This window comes from Bidens hawaiensis, unplaced genomic scaffold (assembly GCF_021521415.1).
Source record: "Bidens hawaiensis isolate Kalapana, Puna unplaced genomic scaffold, B.hawaiensis_p1.1 tig00017353_1, whole genome shotgun sequence".
NCBI lineage: Eukaryota > Viridiplantae > Streptophyta > Magnoliopsida > Asterales > Asteraceae > Bidens > Bidens hawaiensis.
Genome location: NW_027492628.1, coordinates 74925 through 86450, shown reverse-complemented (window position 1 = coordinate 86450; position 11526 = coordinate 74925). Strand labels below are relative to the sequence as shown.

General features: G+C 33.5%; 1 pseudogene across 1 annotated transcript; it reads right to left on the bottom strand.

The window, feature by feature from the left end:
- Positions 1 to 7214: 7214 nt before the first annotated feature.
- Positions 7215 to 9320, bottom strand: LOC143553713 (heavy metal-associated isoprenylated plant protein 3-like; annotated as a pseudogene). The gene is made up of 5 exons (XR_013138880.1): positions 9187 to 9320; positions 8940 to 9084; positions 8528 to 8763; positions 8290 to 8376; positions 7215 to 7957 (listed from the first exon to the last, which is right to left on the bottom strand). The product of XR_013138880.1 is annotated as a heavy metal-associated isoprenylated plant protein 3-like (transcript).
- Between the last annotated feature and the right edge of the window lie 2206 nt (positions 9321 to 11526).

The following is an 11526-nucleotide window of genomic DNA, read 5'->3' as shown; positions in this document are numbered from 1 at the left end:
CTGTTGTCGAGTGCTTCCGAATTCGTCAGCCTGTTGGAGTGAACGTAAGCGTTCATCCAACTCAGCTTGGAATTCCCTCTGACGTGCTTCCGCCTACGCTTTAACTTGATCAAGTGTTTGGCGGGGGAGCCTCGTCTGTTGTCTCTCCAACTGGGTATCGGTGAATCCCAGTGAAGGATTGTTTACTGCACTTGCCCCGGCTCGGGTAACCGGGGTAGTGTTCGTAAAATTTACTGCACTTGCCCCGGCTTGGGTAACCGGGGTAGTGTTCGTAAAATTTGTGTACTCGCCGGTGTTCCGTCCAGTAGCTGGGGTTGTGGTTACCGGGGTTTCTTGGTCACTCGCTGGCCTTGGCACCGGAGTAACCTTAACCATCTTTCCAGAAGTTTTGAAAAAACTGAAAAAGAATTAGTTCTAGCTTTTATGCACGGATGGCGCCAATGAAGAAACACTAATTGACCCCGGGCAGATTACGGATAATCTGGGGGTTAAATAGATGTTTCCCACGAGGGTTAGGTCCGGCAAAGATGGTTATTCCTCTGACGACCTGCAAAACAGACACCGTGAGCTCGTCACTGAGAAGGGGGGGGGGTACCTCCTTGTGACCACCCTCCGGCGTGAGAATCAGACTAGATTGCTCTTGAATATAAGTGTATATTAAGAGAAATAGCTAGAGCAGATATCAGATAATATATGGAGATATAAGATAATGATACCGTTCCAAGGTGTTGGAGTATTTATAGCCGAAGGTAGGTTTCCAAGCAGGTACAGCCAGCTGTATAATATTCATGTTCTACCAACTGTGGGCTACGCACGTGCCATGCTGGTGGTTGGTGGGTAGGCAGCGGCTGATAGTGACATGGCCGGCTGTGTACTATTCCTTTTCCACCAACTGCAGGCTATGTACGTGCCACGACAAGGGTTGGTGAGTAGGCAGCGGCTGATAGTGACCTTAAGTACTAGAGCGTGCTGCTCGTCGTACTGTTGTCAGTGAGCTGTCGCTGCTTTGGTCAGATCTTTTGTCCATACCTTGGCAGGTATAGTACAAAAGATCCTCCAGAAGCGTACGGACTGGCTCATTTGGGCGGGAGTATTCCCTGCTTTGGGCGGGAGTATTCCCGGCTTGCTCATTCCTTCTTCAGGTGACATTACTGAATTATTTGAGAGTTAGAGCCTTGTGTGTGTAGCCTTGCTATTAGTGCGGGTAGCCTTCCCTGATGGCTAGTATCCGCAGCTGCGGGAACAGGCGGAGTACGTCACCATTTGGAGGCTTTTCCTGCGGGAACAGCTTGCGTACTGCGCGTAAGGTCGTCATCTCTCTGAGCATGGTGGGTCCTGCGGATCCAGTTGGTCTTTGCGCAGACGTCCCTCTTTAAGGTGAGTCTTGCGGGTCCAACTGCGCAGACGTCCCTTTTCGAGGTGAGTCTTGCGGGTCCAACTGGGCTCTGCTGGGACCTACCTCTTCACTTAGGCACACTCAAGTAGTATTGCATAAACTTAATATTTTCTTTCGAAATCTATGAAAATATATAAGGGTATGTATAATAGGTAAACGTTCCTAGCGAACTCAACATGAAATTAAAGCACCTCGCATAATGCCCATGTCGTCTTTTTGGACAAAGGGGCTGAGCAAACAACGAGCATGGGGCACGGGCTCTAAATGTCTGTTTAATTTAAATCACCAACCAGATTTTACACCTCACGTTTTCTTTTAAATATTTCATTAATTTTCACGTGAAATCGTTACACGTTCTAGTGAAAGTGGTTAGTGAAAACTCTTATGCTAGCGTGACAGTGACACGTTGCAAAACATTTTTCACATGGTGAAACTTTTTCTATGTTATATGTTTTTAATTTTTCACTTTTCAATTTCTAATATGTAAATATTAGAATTTTGTTACGATTATTGTGTTTCTTTATTTATCTATTGTGTTTTTTGTTTATTTTTGTCATCGTGTCTTTTTTATTCGTCATTGTATTATATTACTCAGGATTTTGATATTATTGCTCAACATTGTGTTAAAGTTAATGATCCATTGTGTTTTTATACCATTTCTAGATTTAGGAATCTGTGTCAGAACGCTACAAATTTTGTTTCTTTAATTTTAAAAATTACCATACCCCATTCAGATCATTGTGAATTTTATTTGATATAATAATATATATAAGATATATAACATTTAAATAAATAAAGCAAGATAATAATGATCACCTTTCTCATTAATTTAGATGATTTTTTATTATTGCAATATATAATTACAAAAATGAGTTAGTTATTTTTAAATATGAAATGTCTTGTTAGCGCACTTGCAAGTAGTCCTTTCATGACATCTTGCATTCCATGATTGATATATCTTCTAATTCTAACTCTCATCGTCTTAAATTCTACTTCTTAAATAAAGTTCTTAATCTTTTGCAAGTATGATGTATGCATCCAATGATTCAGGAAATTAGGTAAAACGTTATCCAAACTCTACTTTTGAAAACATGTCATGTCAATAATTGTATTCCTAAAACATATAAAACATACGAGATGAGACAATATATGCTGGTTGTGTTCATCCTTCAAAAGAGAAAGATTTAGTTCAAATGATATTGACGCTTACTTGCATGCCTAGAATGTTGTTAATTATATATACTTTAATGATATTATCAACATTGTTTCTTGTTCACACAAAAAATGAAAATAACCTCATATAATCAGATTTGTAAAAATTGTGCTTTTTCATATATCTGAGAGGACCTCTTTGTCTACGTTTTTAACTCTATCCACTGTCCAGAGCGTTATATGTTTAGTGTCACACATAATTCATAAGCTGACTTTTAATTAAAAAGAATCTTAAAGAATTTTTTAGATTTTGTCACACATAATTCATAAGCGACTTTTAATTAAATTTGAATTTTCAGTGGATAACTGATTTTTACAGTTTCCAAACCCTAATCACTAATATACGATCTGATCGTTTTGGTCGGACACTTGTTCAGTTTTCACTCTTAAGACACATACAAAGTTCTTGATCTCGTATGAGTTTCAGCCGATTGATTTATTTGGAGAACCAAAATATGGTTTCAATCTAGAAGTGTATACGACTTTCAGATAATTCAAGTTACCGAATCCAAAATTCCGTGTTGATCCCATAATGACTTGTGTCATATCGAAAACAAAATTAAAAATTATATTAAGTAGTATATGATAAATTGTATAAAGTACAAAATTATTATATGAGTACGATTATTTTAGTACGATTATAGAATTGTGGATACAAGTACTATGTACTTGGAGAATCGTTTGAACTTCTTGTTGCTTTGAGGTTAGTTCAAGCAAACTATTTTAACTTATGTCCACGTTCTTTGTACAAATGAAGGTCAACTTTGGCCAATGAATCTTGGTCAAAGTTATAAGCTTCGAAGATACATGATTAAAATTGTTGAAATCTATAATAATATGAAAAACGTTTAAAACTTGAAATATAAAGTGAAAACATTGCTTACGCATGACATAGAACTAACTAATCAGGTACCACGTTACGATCTTTTTTCTTTTTTGTGACGGGATCAGTCACTGCAAGTTTTACGACGGCAGGCCCGGCTCCGAGAACTGAAAAACATTTTTGGTCGAAGACGGATTTTTTTGGACCTTAAGTAAATGGAGTATTTTGTTGGGTTTAGACAATTTAGTTTTTAAATGGGTTTACCTGGTTACGATTTGGGTTGTGTAAAAAACATTTGTTTATAAAAATAGGCTTAAACAAGTCTCATATGATATTTGAACACACAACCTTTTGGTTGTGAGTCATTATCTTTTGTCATTTGACCAAGCTAGTTGTTATGTTATGATTTTAAACATTAAATATACATATCGTTTTTCACAATGTTGCAAAAGTCGCTAGGCAATCCCTAGGCGGCCGATCCCCTTGGAAGGAGTACTCGGAGAGTACTCGGACATGATAAATATAAAGAAAAATATTTTTTTGGGTAATATATATATTTCAAATATCATAAGTTTACTAATATTTATAACAAAATAGTGAATATCAATATAAATAAAAGAAATACATTTTTAAATACAAAATTATTCTAATAAATGTTAATCATTAATTAAAAAATATGACATTCGTTCTTTAATATTATAAAAATACGAATTATGTTGTATTTTTAAGACAAAATAGACCCAACTTAACCGACTAGATGTATTTCTGGTTGATGTTGACCACCTTTAAACAAATTTTAGTAACTAGGCGGAGACGCGGAGTTAAAGAAACTCCCGAGGCACCATACTTTGGAGCGAGTACTCGGAGAGTACCCGACCTTGTAGACCTACTTTTACAACATTGGTTTTTCATAAAAATATATATAATTTCAAATAAAAAAAATATTTTCGGGCATATTGGGGTGTCGGGCCGGAAGCCGTCGACCACCCAGCCACACCCTAGGGCCGACCATGTACGACGGCAGCAGTGGCCACAAGGTTTGTGATTGTCATGTAACAGTGGGTGCAAAATGATCGCAACAGAGCAACCGCCTTTGTCTTTCCCACTACATTCAGTTAACGGTTGCAACAAAACATTGAGATCGTTTTTACCGAAAAGACGACCGCAAGCGCATATTTATTTAGTAGTGTCCAAAGCACCATGCATGTTTACATAAATAGCATTTTCATCCTTCCCCAATCTTCAAAATCAAAACTATACTAAGGGGTGTTTTGGATGAGTTTTTAAAATTTGCTTATTTGCTATTTGTTTGTTGAAAAGCAAAATGTGTTTGGTAAAGCAACTTCAAAAGCTTTAAAACGAAGTTTTTCAAAAGTCGCTTTTGCTTTTTAAAAAGCAAATAAACAAAAAAAAATCAATTTAAAAAGCTACTCCAAACACCCTCTAAAAACACTACATTTTATCTTTCATTGAAATTAAATAATATTTTTTATATCTTATCATCACATTTTTCTTTACTCTCACAACTATTTTCAAAAATATTTAAGAGTTATAAATGTTGAACAATAACTTTTTAAATATACAAAAAAAAAATCAATACATTTCTTCTTATTTTCACTTACAATACCCAAAATCACCATCTACCTTATAAATAGATGGATTAGATTTAAATGCTCTTATTTTAAAAATTACACCCCATAACAATTATCATGTATTATATAATTAATGTTGGTTGATTCTTTATGCGAATAATTTATATATGATGTTGATGATGAAGAGGTAGACACATAAACTTGTGATTTATATACAATCGAAAGAGATATCATATTTATGAAATTTATTTAAATATTTGGATGCACGTGAAGAGTCAAGTGAATCATGGTCTGCATGTTAATTTTATTTATGGTGTTTTGGTTTGATATTAGCATAGTATTTAAAACATAGTTTGTTTTTTTTAATCTTTGAATACATATAACTTATCGTGATTATTTGCGGGTTCATCTTTTTGTAAGAATGAAAAGGCACAGACCACGCTAACTAATTACGACCTCTCAAGACAAAACTCTTTGAAACAATTAGAAGCCAATAAAAAAATTAATTTCTTATTTAATAGTTAACTCATTTTTAATGTAGAATAAGAAAAACATCATTAACGTTAAACTATAAAATCAGAAAATAAAAAATGGAAAAAAAGATTTATACCAAATATTAGATTTTTTATTTGGTTTGGTTTTAATTAATTGATCAAAATGTTTGATTATACATACATACATACATACACACATACATACATACATACATGTGTGGGTGGGTGGTTGGTTCGGTAGGATCGCATGCAAATAACCGAATAAGAATTATCGTGCGGAAGATACTGAGCAAAGAGAAAAAATGCGCGGTGACAGTTTTTTTAATACTACAAGGACAGTAACTACGCCGGCAACAAAATACAATTAAGTTAATAAAATTTAGATATAACTTGCAGGTAGCGTAATGATTATTACTCTAGTTGTATTTTATTGTTCTATGTTTACCTTTTTTAACCATACTATTGTAGCTTTATTTTAGTTTGTAAAGACAAAATCATTATTTTTATAATCATTATCTAAAAGAAACTTTACTATTTTAAAGAAAAGACGTCTTTTCATCATCAACCATCATTAACCATTGTTTGACGTCTTTACTCTTTGATAAGAACTTTGTACAAAAGTTATATGATTCTTATTTGAAATAATTTTATAAATGTAAATCAGTCGATGCACAACTTAGGAGATACTTAACTTCGATTAGTATACATTTAATGAGAACTGTAAAATGCAGGACTGGAGCATTGATTTTACTATGTCATCGGTTTGAACTTCACATGGTTTTATTATATATACATATGGATCGTTGAATTTACTGGCTCACGTGTTTATTTACTTATTATATTTAACAATGAGTATTATTATTATTGAATATGTTATGGATCGACCCATTTTTGCCCTAAACATCCAGCTACTCAAAAGAGTGACACGTTATTGAACTTGAAATTACACCAACAAGTTGTGGTTTATGTATTTTTGTAATTCGATTTTATATATTTTAACTTGGATAATCTATTAGTCTTCTTAAAAGAAAACTTTATATGATATCTATGATTACCTTAAGTCTCTAAGAACATGATTTAAATATCTAAAAACACAATATTAAGCATAAATGAAAAAAAAAAACAATACAAAAATTGTATCGAACAATGCAAGTCAAATATGTTATCTTGCCAAGTTCCAACATGTACCTAGAAAAACTCGTTTTTGATTCATATTTATTGAATTAGTTTTGAAATAAAGTGGGGGACATCCGGACCTAGAATTAAAAAGTTACCTTTTTAAACATTTATGTACAAATATGCATTATAATATCCTGTAAAAATACATTCTAAACAATAAAAGGTACTACATAAATTCACATTTCTACATCTTTCATACGGTAAAAAATTTAATTAAAATCACGAACACGTGGGGAATCCTATGCCACAAATACATTTATAGTTTTATACCTCAAAAGAAGAAAATTAAAAGGATGAATCCAAATACGTAATACTATATGCACAACCTTCTCTAGTTGAAGATAAGATTTAACATTCAAATTTTGGCTGTTTATTACATTGAAAAATAGTAAATATTCCAAACAAGCGGGCCAATTGTGTCATACAAAAAACAAAATTTATAAATAAATAAAGATTATTTATTAACCAATAAATTAAAAAATATTAGTCGCATGGCATCATTAAATACAAACATAGAATTTAGCAAGATGGACCATTTCTCATTTCGTTGTTTGAGAAAATGTGACATTATTATTTTTTACAAAATTGGATATCTAATATAATAGTTTATATATAATTACAGACAAATAATAAAACAAACCTAACGTTAAACCATCGATATAACTTAAGGTATAATGGGTTCGGTTACCTACTAGACAAACTATCCCATACTTTTACATAAGTGAACAAGCATTAGGATTCTCGTCGCTAAACATTCGGAATCAGGATGATACCCGCGAGGGTCATTAATATGCATAGGTGATGGTAGTTGTGGTGCATGTGAGTATCCCATGGGGTACCCATGGCTATAGCCTTGGTATACATAGCCATTGCTAGAAGACGATGAAGCGGGCCCGTATCCGTTATTGTAATAATTCTGATTATACATTTGCGTTGTATATGTATGTGTATACGGATTTTGCCCATGATGTTCAAATTTGTTAACCACCTCGATTCCTTTTTTCTTATTTTCACCAGCACCGTCGCCACCACCAGTACCACCAGCTTTATCTTTCTTATCACCACTGTCAACGCCACCACCACCAGCTTTCTCTTTCTTGTCGTCTTTTGTATCACCATCTTTGTCTTCCTTTTTAGGAGGTACAATAGCAACCTTTCTTTTGAATTTTTCTTTTAATTGTGGTATTACCTCTTTCATGTTCATTGTCCCTTTCACCGTTACTAAATCCTTTCCAGAATCTGGCGTCACAGATTCTACTCCTGATAATATAAAGACAAAATATAAATATATAAATACATATAAAGTTATAGGGGTGTTTTAATATATAAAGACGGTATTTTTTAAATGTATTATATGATTGTTACGCTTATATATAAAATGACTTACCGTCCAATTAAACAAATTTAGTAGTTAACAATAATATATTCATAAGTCATCGGGAAATTTTAAAAATTTGGATTAATAATTTAATATTCAAATATAAGATAATAAATTTCTAGAAGATAACGGCAACCACCTAAAGGGCGTTTGGTTCAATGGTATTAGTACGTTGTCAATAAGAAAAAAAAACGCAAACAAAACCGAAACTTATCATCAATTTTTGATATAGTGCGTTTAATTTTGCCTACGCATCCCTCACAGTGCAACGGAATCTTCAAAACCACCGTACTCGACTGCGGCTGTATCAACCACCATTGAAAAAAAATAAAATAAAACATAATAAACAAAATATACAACTATTAAAAGCATAATTAAATGCAATTAAACGCATAATTTAATGCAATTAAAGTTGTAACCAAAACACTTTCATTGAAGAATTAATTGCAGTACCTCTTTTGGTTTTTCAGGTTTCTTTTCAGCTTCGGCTTTTTTCTCCGGTGGTGGATTTTCTTTCTTTTTTTCTTCGCCACCGCCACCACCACCACCTTCTTTTTTCGGCTGAGGAGAGAGGATCTCTACCTTCTTCTTGGTCTTGAACTCCACTCGCTCCTTGATGCGAGTGGAGTCCACCTTCCCAACAACCGTTAGTTTGTTACTGGCGGTGTCAGCCTTCACACCTTCCACCCCTATAAAGCGACAAAGTTACAATACTTCTAATACTTTCAATTATATAAATAGATATATACAAAATCTGTCTAGGCTAGAACCCAGGACCTCCCACAAAGTCATACACGTCAACCCAATTTTACCAAATTTTTTGTAATAATAAATTTGTAAATTTATAACTAATATTTTGCTTTACCATCGAATTGGCTAATAGATTTTTTAATTTTTTTGGCACATCCTTCGCAATGCAAGTCGAGTTTAAGAACGACGGTGACAGGGCCACCACCGTCGTTCTTTTTCGCATCGGCGGGCTTAATTTGATCACCCTTGGTATCATCTTTCTGTAAAAGAAAATATGAAAGAGACAAAAAATTAAATTAAGTTCAGTTTAAGGATGACAAGATGTGGACAAAAGAAAATGAGAAAAAATTTGGAACACTAACCTCACCCATGGGAACTTAGGAACAAAGGTTTGAATTGAAAATTCGGCTATTGGTTTGAAGACTGGATGGAGGCAAAGGTGTGTTTATATAGACCGCACGAAGGGGTTTGTATGATGACGTAAAATATAATTAATTATGTATGTATGTATTCATATTCATGTATGGGTGTATGTATGTATGTATATGTTGTCTCTTTCTATGTTTATGAATGATGATGGATTATGATGATGGAAGGGACCGGTTTATTTTATGTAAAGTAAATTTGTTTTATTTATCTAACTTTATTTAAACATGAATATATTTTATTTTATATTTTAACTATTTTATTCTATCTAAACTTGAATAGTATTTTAAGGAAAGAAGAAAACTCAAATGATAAAAGTGAATGTTCTTTAATAAAAAGAATATGATAAACCAACCGTTATGTTTTCAGGTTCGGAAACTAACTTAACGGTGTTTTTTTACAATTATGAGTTTCGTTATTTTATGGTGTTTCTGAGTGAGACATTTCTGGTGCGTGAAATTCAGTATGAACGGATAAAACATGTCGCAGAAAGACTGATTAGGGTATCGGGGTGGTTCATACATTACTATAAAAAATATTGATAAAATGTTGTTAAATGCACTACATTAATTATTACTAGCAAAAGTGTCCGCGCGTTGCTGCGGGTTCATGCAAGTTATCTTCTCGTATTGTTTTGTAGTGTTTGGTGTTGTGTGTCGTGGGTTATCAGTATGAGCGAGCTGCCACGTGTGCATGTGGTTTGGTGTATTTTTTTTGGATGGGTTGCGCACTAAAATATTAACATATCCGTATACATTGGATACATCGTGTTTTATGAAATATTTGTTAATAAAATAGGTTTGTATCGGTTTTGTGAATTTCAATCAACATAAATGATTGAATGTGTGTTAAATGGTAAGTAGTTAGAGTTGAAATTTAATCGGCGGATAAAGAAATGCTCAAATTAAAACCACTAAGTTGTCGGTCAACGAATTGTAAAAAGGGTAAAGTGGTGGACACACATGATTTTATTGTTCGCGTATTCATATATATTGGATCAATGGTGTTATAAATTACCTCGTACTTCTGTTCTAGAAAGAAAAACTTTTATTAAGACAATGCGTTCAATATATTGATTTTGTAACTGTGTACTGGCCACTGGGTATATACCAAGAATGATCTTAAGCTGTCAACAAGCATATATTAGCTAATATATTACAATCAGTTGACCACAGGAGATTCACGTAAATTTTGACCTAAAAATTCAAAGTTGACCAAAAATCAGTTTTGACCATAAAAAGTCAAAGTTGATACTAAAATTAGCCTTTTTAAAGTGACACATTTTGACTACCAATCCAAGCCTACTCTTTTAAGGTGACTCGTTTAGACCCGAACCAAACCGACACTTTTTCATTGTGACTCGTCACAAAGCAAAAAATGACATCAGAAATTTTTAGTTTAACATATGCCCATATTGTACTTCCAAAAATTCTATAATGATTAACATATAAAGAAAATGAGTGCTTAAAGAAACAACCAAAGTGATAATACTTGTGTGATGATGAATGAGAGCGTGAAACATATTAAATTGAAAATTGTATATTGACTTTCAAAAGTCAAACTGCACAATGTTAAACATATGACCCGTAATTTAAAGTATCAAGCCAAATATGACACAACTGAAACTTAGATACTAACAAACTGAGCATCATACTCATCTCACCAGATTCTCTTTTCTGATTCAATCTAACTCTATGATTGTTCCAGAAAAACAACTTTAAGACTTTTTAACTTTTTTAAAACATCGTCTCTAATTCAATCTAACATCAACAACATAGTTATACATATTTTTTAACAGTCTAGCAGGAAACTCATATACGTTTATAGAACCATGTGAAATCACATCTGAGTCAATTAAAGTCAAACTTACCCTAATTCTCACGAATGGTCTATAAAATTTATTTTTCCAATCTTTTTAAAATGACACAATTTTCTTCAAAAACAGTCCAGCTCTCTGTACTCCTGATTATGATCACTTGAAGTATGGGATCCATCATAAAGAATTCACATACCCCCTATTATGGGTGTCCAAAATACCCGGACCCGATTAACCCGACCCAACCCAAATAAGCTAATTAGGGTCGGGTTAAATATGATCAACAGTTATAATCGGGTCATTCAGGTTAGCCCGATTAACCCATATTATTATTAAGGTCAGGACACAGGTTCGTGTTTGATAAAAATCACATATCAGTTTGTAAACGAGCCAAGATCGAGGCTTGCTCCAAGAAGCCTTGTATTTAAACAAGCCGAGCAATCTAACTTGGTTTGTAAGT